We start from the raw sequence: 12,842 nt of genomic DNA, 5'->3' as shown, positions 1-12,842 counted from the left end.
ATAAACCATTGCAAATGTGAAATGTTGGTGCATTAATAGTAACCATGTAACAACCACAATGTCGAATGCAAGCATGCAAACGTACATGCATTGTCATGGTGTTATACAGGTGCCAGATGTCAGTTTCTCAGATGGAGTTCCCCACCTGTTGCGCTTGGTCGGTCAATACAGGGACAGTAAAGCTGCTTGTGAATGACACCGGAGTCTTCATCCAATGATGCCCCATATGTGCTTGATTGGAGCCATATCTGGTGATTGAGCACACCAAGGCAACATGTCGACAGTCTGTAGAACGTTTTGGGTTATAACAGGAGTACGTGGACGAATGTTATCCTGTTGGAAAACACCCAACGGAATGTTGTTCACAAATGGCAGTGCAACAGGTCGAATCACCAGACTTACCTACAAATTTGCTGTCATGGTATATGGGATACTCATGAGAGTGCTCCTGCTGTCATTAAAAATCGCATCCCAGACTATAGCTCAAGGTGTAGGTCCAGTATGTCTAGCACATAGAGAGGTTGGTTGCAGGCCCTCAACTGGCCATCACTGGCCCCAAAGAAGAATTAGTTTTCATCAGAAAACACAGCAGAGCTCCAGCCTTCCCTCCAATAAGCTCTCACTTGACACTACTGAAGTTGCAAATGGCAGTGGTTTGGGCTCAGTGGAATGCACGTTACAGGATGTATGAGTCGGAGCTGTCCCCCAAATAACTGATTTGTAACAGTTCGTTGTGTTACTGCAGTGTCAACTTCTGCTCAGATTCCTGCTGCAGGTGCAGTACAATGCCCCAGAGCCATACACCGAATACGATTGTCTTCCTTTTTGGCAATGCCATATAGCCATCTGCAGCCCAGTCTTCTTTTGAAAGTACATTCTTGAGATCAATGCTGCCAACAATTACATACAGTTGCTAGTTTCCTGACAAGTCTTTCTGCAGTATCACAGAAGGAAATCGAGCTTCTCATAGTCCTTAAAGGTATTCTTGACTTAAATCAACGCATCACATACAATCTCAAAGGTAACTAAATCTCAGAACCATTACAAAGTGAATTTAAAGCAAACATAATTTGCATCTTCACAGTGGCGCTACTAGCGCACTGTTGTGCGACCGGTGTGAAACTTGAATATGCTTCATCTTTCACATGTAGAAACATACCTACCAACTTCCAGTTATGGCCCACAGCTCCTTCTTGGTACTATGATTTTTTCCATCAGTGTATGAATTTCATGCTTAGGAATAAAAAAGGGAAAGAACATAAGAAAACGATAAGTACGTAACTAATATGAACATGCTTAAAAGAAGTAACTACAGTTACTACATATAGAGTGTGACTATTTACAAAAGAACCTTATACAAGTAACCCAAACTAGCTAGACTCTGTCATAACGATTTACAAGTGACCTATTCTGCACGAAATATGAACTGCACTAAATTACAAGGTAACTAAATTCATGCTATATACAAATATTTACAAAAGCCTCATAGACAACGAATGTAAGAACAAGAAGTATCATGGCAAGACACGACTGGTATTTGTATGGAGGGGGATAGTCACTGGCCACCATGAATACAACATGTGTAATACTGCAAAAGGCAGTTGATTTAATTTACTGATGAAAATAATGAGAATGTAAGTTTAGTAATGAAGTATATGAAATGTTGGGCAATAAAGCTTGCAACATGAAGACTAACATGTGAACTCACTAGTATAAGCTTTGATGGAATAATTTTAATACTGGTAGACTCTGTGAGCAATATTTGATGAGTATGAGAAGTTACGCGCAGTAAGCTACTCTGCTAAGAACTATTTGGAGTGTACATGGTGCCGTGGCAGACCTACAGGGAGTTAAGCATTTAGTCATTTTATTTAGAGAAAACTGTATAAATCTTCCCTTAGATGCTGTTGAATGTAATTACTAAAATAGATATGATAGATTTCTTACTAAAGACGTGATTTTGAGGCTAGAATTGATTAAATAAGATGCGTTCATTTGCTTTAAATCGGAAAGAAGCGCGAATTACCTAAATGAACTTCCAAATTTTCTTCTCCCCCAAAAATGATTTAATATAATGAATACTCGCAGTAGGGACGCCTCCTCTTTCTTTAAAACTGTTGATTTGAAGATATTCATGTTACAAATTATTTATAGTAGTGTATGTTTTGTATGGAAGATATAACCAGAATTTTATTCTAATACACTGAAGCGCCTAAGAAACTGGTATAGGCATGCATATTCAAATACAGGGATACATAAACAGGCAGAAAACGGCGCTGAGACTGCAATGCCTGTATAAGACGCCTGTATAAGACGCCTGGGGCAGTCAGCGTCGACATTGGACGCTTGATGACTGGAAACATGTTGCCTGGTCGGAGGAGTCTCGTTACAAATTGTATTGAGCGGATGGACGTGTATGGGTATGGAGACAACCTCATAAATCCATGGACCATGCATGTCAGCAGGGGACTGTTCAAACTGGTGGATGCTCCATAATTGTGTGGGGGTGTGAAGTTGAAGTGATATGTGACCCCTGATACGACTCTGGCAAGTGACACATATGTAAGCATCCTGCCTGATCACCTACATCCATTCATGTCCATTGTACTCGTACATTCCAACGGACTTGGGCAATTCCAGCAGGACGATGCGAGACCGCACGCGTCCAGAAATGCTACAGAGTGGCTCCAGGAACACTCTTTTGAGTTTAAACACTTCCGCTGTCCACCAAACTCCCCAGACATGAACATATCTGGGATGCCTTGCAATGTGCTGTTCAGAAGAGATCTCCACCCCTCGTACTCTCGCGGATTTATGGACAGCCCTGAAGGTTCCAGGGTATCAGTTCCCTCCAGCACTACTTCAGGCATTAGTTTTGTCCGTGGCACGTTGTGTGGCGGCACTTATGCGTGCTCGCGGGGGGCCCTACACAATATTAGCAGGTGTACCAGTTTCTTTGACTCCTCAGTGGAAGTTGCGTAAAAAAAGTTACGGCTTTATGTGAAGTGGTTCTTATGCTTCCTGAAAAAAAAACAATAATTAAAAAAAGAACAATAAATCGATATAATGACATGATTTGCAGTGTGCATTACAGTTGTCATATTTAAAGTGTGTTAAATGATTTAAATTACAGAGCGAACTGCCAGTTCAGAAAACTACTTGTAACCATGTGGCAAACCTAAATTATAAGGTTTTGGCTGGTATACCAGTTCTGATGGCTTCTTTGGGTCGTTCAGCCTCAGATGACCCTTTGAATTCCTTGGGAGAAATGATTATTTGGACACAAGACAACTATAGGCATACAGCGAGAGCAGTTTGCAAAGCATACTTACTGCTGTCAACCAACACGATGACAACACTAATGTTTTGATGCTTGGACCAAACAATACGACTTCACCGAAAACGAAATTGAATAATATATCTCCACTGCAAGCAAAATAATGTACCTCTGATGTCGATTAATAAATGAAAGATGAACGATAAATTATGTATAAGAAAGACTACTTAATAAAAAGGGCGATAATCTCATGTAACCTCAAAGCTTGTAAACATGAACTTAAACATAAGACAGATGTATTTAATTATGAAATATAATTTGTAAAATAATATTCTTAAGATTTAAGTTATAATTATCAAAGAGGACTAACCCATTTACATTGAAAAATAAACTCTAACAATCGATTTTCATCCTCTGGTCTAACGTCAAAAAATAAATTCTAAGATGATGATACAGTTCTGATGAAATATGAAATGGGGAATGCAAAAATAATCCCGTTTTACATGAAAAGGTTTTTTCTTGCAATATGAAGACATTTTCGTAATATAACATAGCATAAATATAAAATCCGACTGAATGCATACAATGCTATAATGCCTGTACTGCATACTGTCATCAAAGGAACTGAAATGATCGATGCCAGTAGGAAATATGAGACAAGAAAGAATTTTTTTGTCATTTCTTAACCGATTATGGCAAATCGTACATAGTAATAGGAACTAAGAAAACATAATATTTTTGACATCATAAAGAGAAGTCGAAGATTAACTTATATTTCATTTTTTAAATTAGTTTCTTCTATCAATATGAGTCACTGCTCGAGTATGCTGTGCAATATAGCCATATTAATGATATGCGATAAAAAATCCACTCTTAAAGAGAGGATATACGACTCTTTACGAACACAAAAGTTATACGACTGACTTCTTTATCAGCCAAATACGAGAAAAGGATTTCTAGTGGACAGAAGATGCAGCACAGCAACACGAGAAAGTATGTCCGATTGCTGAATCCAGGCCACATGGGAAATATCGCGAGATTCATTTTGGCAGACGATGATTAAGGTGCAGAGATTGTAAGACCAGACAACAAATAGGTAAAACGTTGATCTTAACTACTTCCAGAAAAATCAGCATCCAATATTACTCCAGAGAGGACAATCCCAGCGAACATCAGCATTGTGTAAAAATCTTTGTAGAAAATTGTCATTGTTCTTTCAGATTCTGTAAGGTATGCCTAAAACTCTGAATTGATCAGTGAAAGAACAACTGATCTGTATTCATAGGTATCTGCAAAAACGTGAATATTGCTTCTTTTAGGCATATGTTTATATGTGCGATTTATTTTTCATACACTTTTGCTGGAGATTTATTACTACCTTGCCAGTTTTTCTTGTCATTACATTTCCTTAGTACTCGTAAGTCTTCATGGTCAACAAGATTGAATTTGTTCGCTGTACACAACAAAAATTTTTCTTTGCTCTGCAATGAGTTTTATTTTTAGGACTAATATCTGTTTCCTGATGGTTTTCGTCCTGCATATAGTTTTCAACGTTGAGTTACAGTAACAATGATTTTGCATCCCGCAAATAATTTTCAGTTGCTGAAACATTCATTTCTGAGTGCTTCTGACACATGTTTATCCAAATCAGCACTAAATTTTGGGTTCAAAATTTTTTCAGCTTCAGTGTGTTAAACCATATTCACTTGATGGATTTTTATTCTTTAGTATATCTGTCTTACGAGAAGTTTCAACTGGAGGCTCTCTTTACCATCTCCTATTCTGGGCATATTCCTTCATCTGTTTATATGTTCACACATTTCTAATGCCGTCCATGACTCTAATTCTCTTCTTATCTCTTCCTGTCATTCTTTCCACTTTTTCCTCTATAATTCTTCGTTGCAGACTACTGCTATGCTGTATATGTCCCAGCAAAGCTTTTCCCCTCTTTCTGATCGCTTCCAATAATCTACTTTCTTCCTACATTTTCTCTATTGTTAAATTATTCAGTCCATTTCACCTTAAGCATTATCCTCCATAACCATGTTCCAAAACTTTCTAGATATCTTTCTTCTGTCTGATTAACTGTTTATGATTCACTGTTTTGTAACTCTACTCTCCAGACATAACTTTTAGCAAATATATTCCTCAGCTCTTTAGGAATTCTTCTAACTGTTAGTAACTGTTCTTCCTTTTCAGATGCTCTTTTTCCTATGGATTTACTCCTCCCTTATTTTTTCTGTGCAGCTTCAGTTTGACATCATTAAACTTCCCAGACACAGAAAAGATTTTAGTTGTTCTGTGTTTTTTCCATCAAAAAATATGTTAACTAGTGCTTCCATCTCACTTATTCTCACGTCTTTTGTCTTTCCTATATTTATCTTCACTCCATACTAAACCATTCTTACAGTATTCTTCTGCAACATGTTCTGTAGGTCTAGCTCCCCTTTTGGCTCCACCAACACTGCCTGATCATCCGCATGTTTTATAGTCTTTATTGTTTCTGCTACAGTATGCCAAATAAGACGATGAGTCCACATACGCATCACTGGCTTAACTGAACACCTTTTATATCTGTTTCTTTTCCATAATTTACAGTTTTAATTAATCAGATACAGAAATTTAACATAGTGATTCACTAATATGTGTAAACACTACTGCATATTTCACCATCCAGTACTGAGATAAGTGAAGTGACATGTAGGTGTTCTATCTCGTGTGACTACACTGCCATTTGAGTAACATCACCTGCCTTCCCATTCCATTTGTAACGTCCTTCTCAGATCTTCGGTCTTGGCTAACACTCAGTGGTAGAGCAACGAGATTGTTATTTCTTATGTTTCGGTATCGACGTTAGAAACAGAACATTGATCAACTGAAATCGCATCTTGTGTGAGATATTTACTTCACCAAATGTCGTAATTAAATCGTTTATAATCAATGGTTTATCAATTGCTATTTGTATATTAATGATAAGTTCAAATTGTTCCAGCGACACCAAATTCCCTATAGACTGGTTGTAATCTCAAATTTATAATCAGTCGTAACAGTGTTATTAATTCCTAACGTCAAGGAGTTTCTATATAAGCGCCGAGCCCTTCAGTCAAATAATATCGCAGCACGTTATCTCTATAAATACACTCCTGGAAATGGAAAAAAGAACACATTGACACCGATGTGTCAGACCCACCATACTTGCTCCGGACACTGCGAGAGGGCTGTACAAGCAATGATCACACGCACGGCACAGCAGACACACCAAGAACCGCGGTGTTGGCCGTCGAATGGCGCTAGCTGCGCAGCATTTGTGCACCGCCGCCGTCAGTGTCAGCCAGTTTGCCGTGGCATACGGAGCTCCATCGCAGTCTTTAACACTGGTAGCATGCCGCGACAGCGTGGACGTGAACCGTATGTGCAGTTGACGGACTTTGAGCGAGGGCGTATAGTGGGCATGCGGGAGGCCGGGTGGACGTACCGCCGAATTGCTCAACACGTGGGGCGTGAGGTCTCCACAGTACATCGATGTTGTCGCCAGTGGTCGGCGGAAGGTGCACGTGCCCGTCGACCTGGGACCGGACCGCAGCGACGCACGGATGCACGCCAAGACCGTAGGATCCTACGCTGTGCCGTAGGCGACCGCACCGCCACTTCCCAGCAAATTAGGGACACTGTTGCTCCTGGGGTATCGCCGAGGACCATTCGCAACCGTCTCCATGAAGCTGGGCTACGGTCCCGCACACCGTTAGGCCGTCTTCCGCTCACGCCCCAACATCGTGCAGCCCGCCTCCAGTGGTGTCGCGACAGGCGTGAATGGAGGGACGAATGGAGACGTGTCGTCTTCAGCGATGAGAGTCGCTTCTGCCTTGGTGCCAATGATGGTCGTATGCGTGTTTGGCGCCCTGCAGGTGAGCGCCACAATCAGGACTGCATACGACCGAGGCACACAGGGCCAATACCCAGCATCATGGTGTGGGGAGCGATCTCCTACACTGGCCGTACACCACCGGTGATCGTCGAGGGGACACTGAATAGTGCACGGTACATCCAAACCGTCATCGAACCCATCGTTCTACCATTCCTAGACCGGCAAGGGAACTTGCTGTTCCAACAGGACAATGCACGTCCGCATGTATCCCGTGCCACCCAACGTGCTCTAGAAGGTGTAAGTCAACTACCCTGGCCAGCAAAATCTCCGGATCTGTCCCCCATTGAGCATGTTTGAGACTGGATGAAGCGTCGTCTCACGCGGTCTGCACGTCCAGCACGAACGCTGGTCCAACTGAGGCGCCAGGTGGAAATGGCATGGCAAGCCGTTCCACAGGACTACATCCAGCATCTCTAGGATCGTCTCCATGGGAGAATAGCAGCCTGCATTGCTGCGAAAGGTGGATATACACTGCACTAGTGCCGACATTGTGCATGCTCTGTTGCCTGTGTCTATGTGCCAGTGGTTCTGTCAGTGTGATCATGTGATGTATCTGACCCCAGGAATGTGTCAATAAAGTTTCCCCTTCCTGGGACAATGAATTCACGGTGTTCTTATTTCAATTTCCAGGAGTGTAATATTGTAAAACTTGAAATGCATGAATTGACATAATATGCTGGTTTATTACACAATATTAGTCAAGTCCTAACAGAGCCATGAGGAAGAAACTTTCCCAGGTGTTGGGGGCCATTATAAATTACATGCTTTGTAACTATCGCCAAGTTCCATAGTCCATTAGTTATTATGAATGAAATTATCTATCTGTATTCACTTCCTAAATAGTGTTAACTTCAGGTTATCTAATTAGAAGTCACTTCTGTCTAATATATGCAAGTCCTCTATCTGAATTCTAAATAACGTAATATTTGAAGTCAAAGTATTGTTTCACTGCGTGATAGTAGATCGCCATAATCAATTCTGAAAAAACAATCTAATTGTGCCTACACATATAAGCATTCAAAAGTATGACCTGCTTTGGCTAACTCTCGTAACGTAGTGACAATGGATTGAAATATCCTTAGGCATTACTCACGAATCTTAAAGAGTATGCACACGGAGTACTCTTTGGGAACGTTGGTTCTACTTTGCACATTTTAATTATAATGATTTTGCGATTTACTATGATTTTGAATTTTGAGTTTGATTTTACTGGAATCCTATCTTTCCTTCGTATGTTAACAGATTACTAAGTATTAGATCCCTGAATCAGTTACTGGTTAATATCCAAATAATAATGTTAACTGGGAATTTGTTTGCTTGTTTTTTTTTTCATGGAATTTGCAACTTCTTTTGGGGAAATCTTTGGGAATTTTTGAGCTAATTTTTGATTTTCATTTCTCGTTCGGGGAAGTGGCATTACACATTCCATTGACGGCTAGTGTGAACTGAATGAAATGAGTCATAAGTTTTAAATGGATCATGATATAGAACATTTTGTATATAAAATAATACAGGGTGAGCACAGAGTCTTGTCCTGATTATAAAAATTTATAAAAGAATAACCATTTAACATAATAAGTTACATCTGATGCCATTACGTAGGTTAGTGTTACTAGTTTTTTTTAAGACCTATTATGTCTGTAGACCTCAATGTGTGCTCGTTTGGTAGCTTGGAGAATGGCGAGGCGGTATTCCAGTTCCAGCCACGTGTTTCGTAACATGTGTTGTGTCACAGTACCCATAGCAGCTTGTATCCTAGCCTCCAGTTCGTCGAAGTCAGCAACTGGTGTGACGAAGACTCTGTCCTTGATACAGCCACAGAAAAAGAAGTCAGGGGGCGTAATGTCTGGAGAGTGGGGTGGTCAGGGTGTTGAACCGTTCCTTCAAATCCACTGATTTGGACATTACTCCCCTCTCGAGACGTTACGCCCCTTGACCTTTTTTTCTGGGACTATATCAAGGACAGAGTCTTCATCACACCAGTTGCTGACATCGACGAACTGAAGGCTAGGATACAAGCTGCTGTGGTTACTGTGACAGACCACATGTTACAAAACACCTGGTGGGAACTGAACATCACCTCGACATTCTCCGAGCTACCAAGGGAGCACACGTTGAGGTTTACTAACGTGGTGTTAAAAAAACTAGTAACACTAACATATGTAACGACATGAAATGTAAATTATTATGTCAAACGGTTATTATGTAATAAATTGTTTCAGGGCAAGACTGTGCTCACCCTGTACAATGAGATCACCAACTTCCCTGCACCACAGTGCCACCTGTCAGCTTAGAGCTGGTTTTTGACATTTCAGTCTTAAAAAAGGTTTTATTCAAAATTGTTTCATCAGCTTATATCCTCATTTATGCACAATGTTGCCTTTTTATTTGTACAAAAATCATAAAACCTGAAATATTTTTCCCTTGTACGTATTTGGCCTCTTTTGAGGAAGAATACTCATATGAAAAGTTACCAACAACACATGGAACCTTCGTAAAATGTCACAGAAACAAAGCAAAAAATAAAATAAATCTTAACAAGACACCATAGCAGGAAATTTACTACCATAATTTGAGAAGACAGGAGAATATATTAACTTCTGATGATAACAGAGGATGCCACTCTATCCCCACCAATGTCAGCCTTAAAATTTTCTTTGATAGAATCCTTGACACTGACTCAGTTGACAGTCTGTGTGAATATCACCATTTGAAATGCACTGTGAAATGTTTCGAAATTCCATTCTGTGACGACCAGTGTGTTGCGATCTTTACTATTTTTCTCAGAGTCAGCTAAACATTATCCTGCTGAAATACTTCTCATTGCTTAGCTGGATCCAAGTGACTAGTTCCTTGCTTTTTGCCATTTTTCCAGTTGCTGTATCGGTACCCTACACAAGAATTTATCCATTTACAACAGGACTTTCAATTGCCAGTTGATATCTGCAAACAAATTTGCAATTTCTTTCTGAGAAGGAACAAAATGAAGTTTCAGTAGTAGCAAATATAGAAAACGATTGTATAAGATCAAAATGAAGTGTAATTGCAATTCATTATCACAACCCCACAGAAAATTCGTAATGAAAACATGTTTCGAATGAAAACATTGCGATAATCTACCGATTTCTCAAAATATCACTGAGGGTTGCCAAAGGAAATGGAGAAGTAGAGCATTTGAACTTATGGCAATAAGAAATTAGGCACAGGAATGAGTTGTATTTATAAGTGTTGGAAGAGAACAAGCTTAAAAAATCTACTAGTATTATATGTTAAAAGATTAAGCATATTTCATTCAGTTGATTTTCGTTTAGAACACCAAAGAAAACACTGAGAGATTCATGAAAATAAGACAGAGTAGTTGGAATCATTACATCACAGCTCTCATCCTAAGGTTGTTGGGCATGTGACTCCATCGGTCCCAGTACTAGGATGTCAAATAAGAGCTTGTAAAATGAATACTTTTACTTACCTTTGTACCTTTTGAATGATATTCCAAGCTACAATAAGTGGTAATAAAGAATTTTTGTAACTTATCAGTCTCTTAGTACTTAGGAGGTAGCTGACTGAACACTCTCAGTATAATAAAATGGCAGAAGTGATGGCATTCTCTGGGAGACACAGCACATCACAGTAGAACTTGATGAAAAAAATATGAAAAAAAAAACAAATGAATCATTCTGTCGTTGTTTCAGAACACAGTCCAATCTATGGATTATTTCAAGCAACCTGGACCCATCAATAGTCAGAAGAATTTAAAAAGAATGTTGTTATTAGAGAATATTCAATGTACTGAATATCATGTATAATCATCTTTAGATGCACAATAGGAAAGGTTTTTCAAAATGTAGTTCTGTATACATATTCTGTTCTTGTTCAACCTCATATTGAAGTTGTTTGCATTCATTAACTTGTATTCAGGAGACGGTTACCAGGGCACTAATTGTGCAGAGACTGCAAAAAATTGGAGCTTACTGTACTGACTTTATTGTACAAGCTTCTTTGGACACACAGTAGGACAGGATTTTCTGAATGTAATTAAATAAATAGATTACCTTTTTGTTCAGCCTCGTACTGAATTTGTTCACATGCATTAATATGCATTTAGGAGATAGCAGCCAGGGCGGTCACTTTGCAGATACTGTATAAAACTGGGGCAATCATGTAAATTGTGATGTGCTGAGCCATGATTGCTGTTTACATTTGATGCAATATAATCCAATGTCACTTGGCATTTTCCATCATGATAGCTTCAATGGCTGCAGTTTTTTTGGAGTCCAATGCAATGTTATTCAAAAATTTCCATTTGTTTAGACAGCCACCAAATAATAGAGTGTGGAACTCACTAATGGTATGACCACACTGACGTTGTTACTATGACAGTGTTTGTGCATCTGCATGGTGCGCTGTTGTCTAGTGAAATCTGTCAAACTGTTAGGAACATGCTTCACAACATACAGGTTACTTGCATCATTTTTTGCTATTTTATTTTAGATTTACAGTTTTCATGTGTCTCACCCATGTTCATAAGTCAGGTAAAGAAGGAAGAATATAATGATTATCTACTTTATGTGGTTTAGTTGCACCACAATCTAGGAAATTCAGGAAGAAGGAAGACTGGGTTTAGAAATCTTGAGATGTATGTGGGGAAAAGCAGTAGTGCCGACGTAGGTGTTGCACAAAAATCATTAGTACAGATGCAGAAGAGTATCAGCATTGGAGATATTGAAGAAAATGCTTTTGTTGTCAAGTATATGAGACAATACAAGTAGAATATCTGTATGTATTGAGCGTGAATGAGAAGAAGGGGGACGTTTGTTAAATTGATAAAATATGTTGGAAAGTGAAAGCTGATACAGAAAGTGAGGAAAAAGTTAATGCTCTTCAAGAATTTGAATGGGTTTGCAGATGTTGTGGGCAGGAGTAGGCGGTGGAGCAATTCAGGTGATGGTTTCAAAGATAAGGCTTAAGATTAGAATTACGACTGGGATTTAGTAGGTAAAGAGTAAGATCAGTGGATGCAATCAATCTATTCAGTTGGTAACTAGGTTGTGTTTTGTTGTGAGATTTCTGTTGACTGGAGAGATAAAATATCTTAGCTAGTGTAGAATCAAGGGTTAAGTGTGTGGTGTTTCATTATGTCAGTCAGCGTACACAACAGCCTGTAGATGGAAAGAAAAAATTCAGTCTGGCAGAAGTGACAAATGATGCATCCTGCGATCAAGGCATGGATTTGTGTATGATAATTAGCGATGGTATTGGTAAGACCATTTCTGTATGCAGAGCCACAAGCTTCTAACAAATGCTTCATCAGCCATTTCATGTCTGATGTGATGTGATGCACTCACATCTCATCCATTGTAGGTGCTGGGTGCACAAAATCAGTTGGATGACTTTTAAAGTGACTCAGACATAGACGAAAAATTTAATGTTACATTTGCTTTTGGTCAGTATAGAACGAATGATATTCCTTTTTAGAATAAAGCTGTATGTTGCGTAATTAAGGAAAAATGTTCCACACTCTCTCTTTTGGTATGTCAATGGCATTGTTTATTTGACACACCTTTAACTGCAAATCGTCTTATATCATGTTGCTAACTTTTTGGGTGTTATAAATTTGGGATGTATGACATTGAAATGGTG

Source organism: Schistocerca cancellata, chromosome 2, assembly GCF_023864275.1.
Source record: "Schistocerca cancellata isolate TAMUIC-IGC-003103 chromosome 2, iqSchCanc2.1, whole genome shotgun sequence".
Taxonomy (NCBI): Eukaryota; Metazoa; Arthropoda; class Insecta; order Orthoptera; family Acrididae; genus Schistocerca; species Schistocerca cancellata.
The sequence above is the reverse complement of the archived record's forward strand: the minus strand, read 5'-3'. Positions refer to the sequence as shown.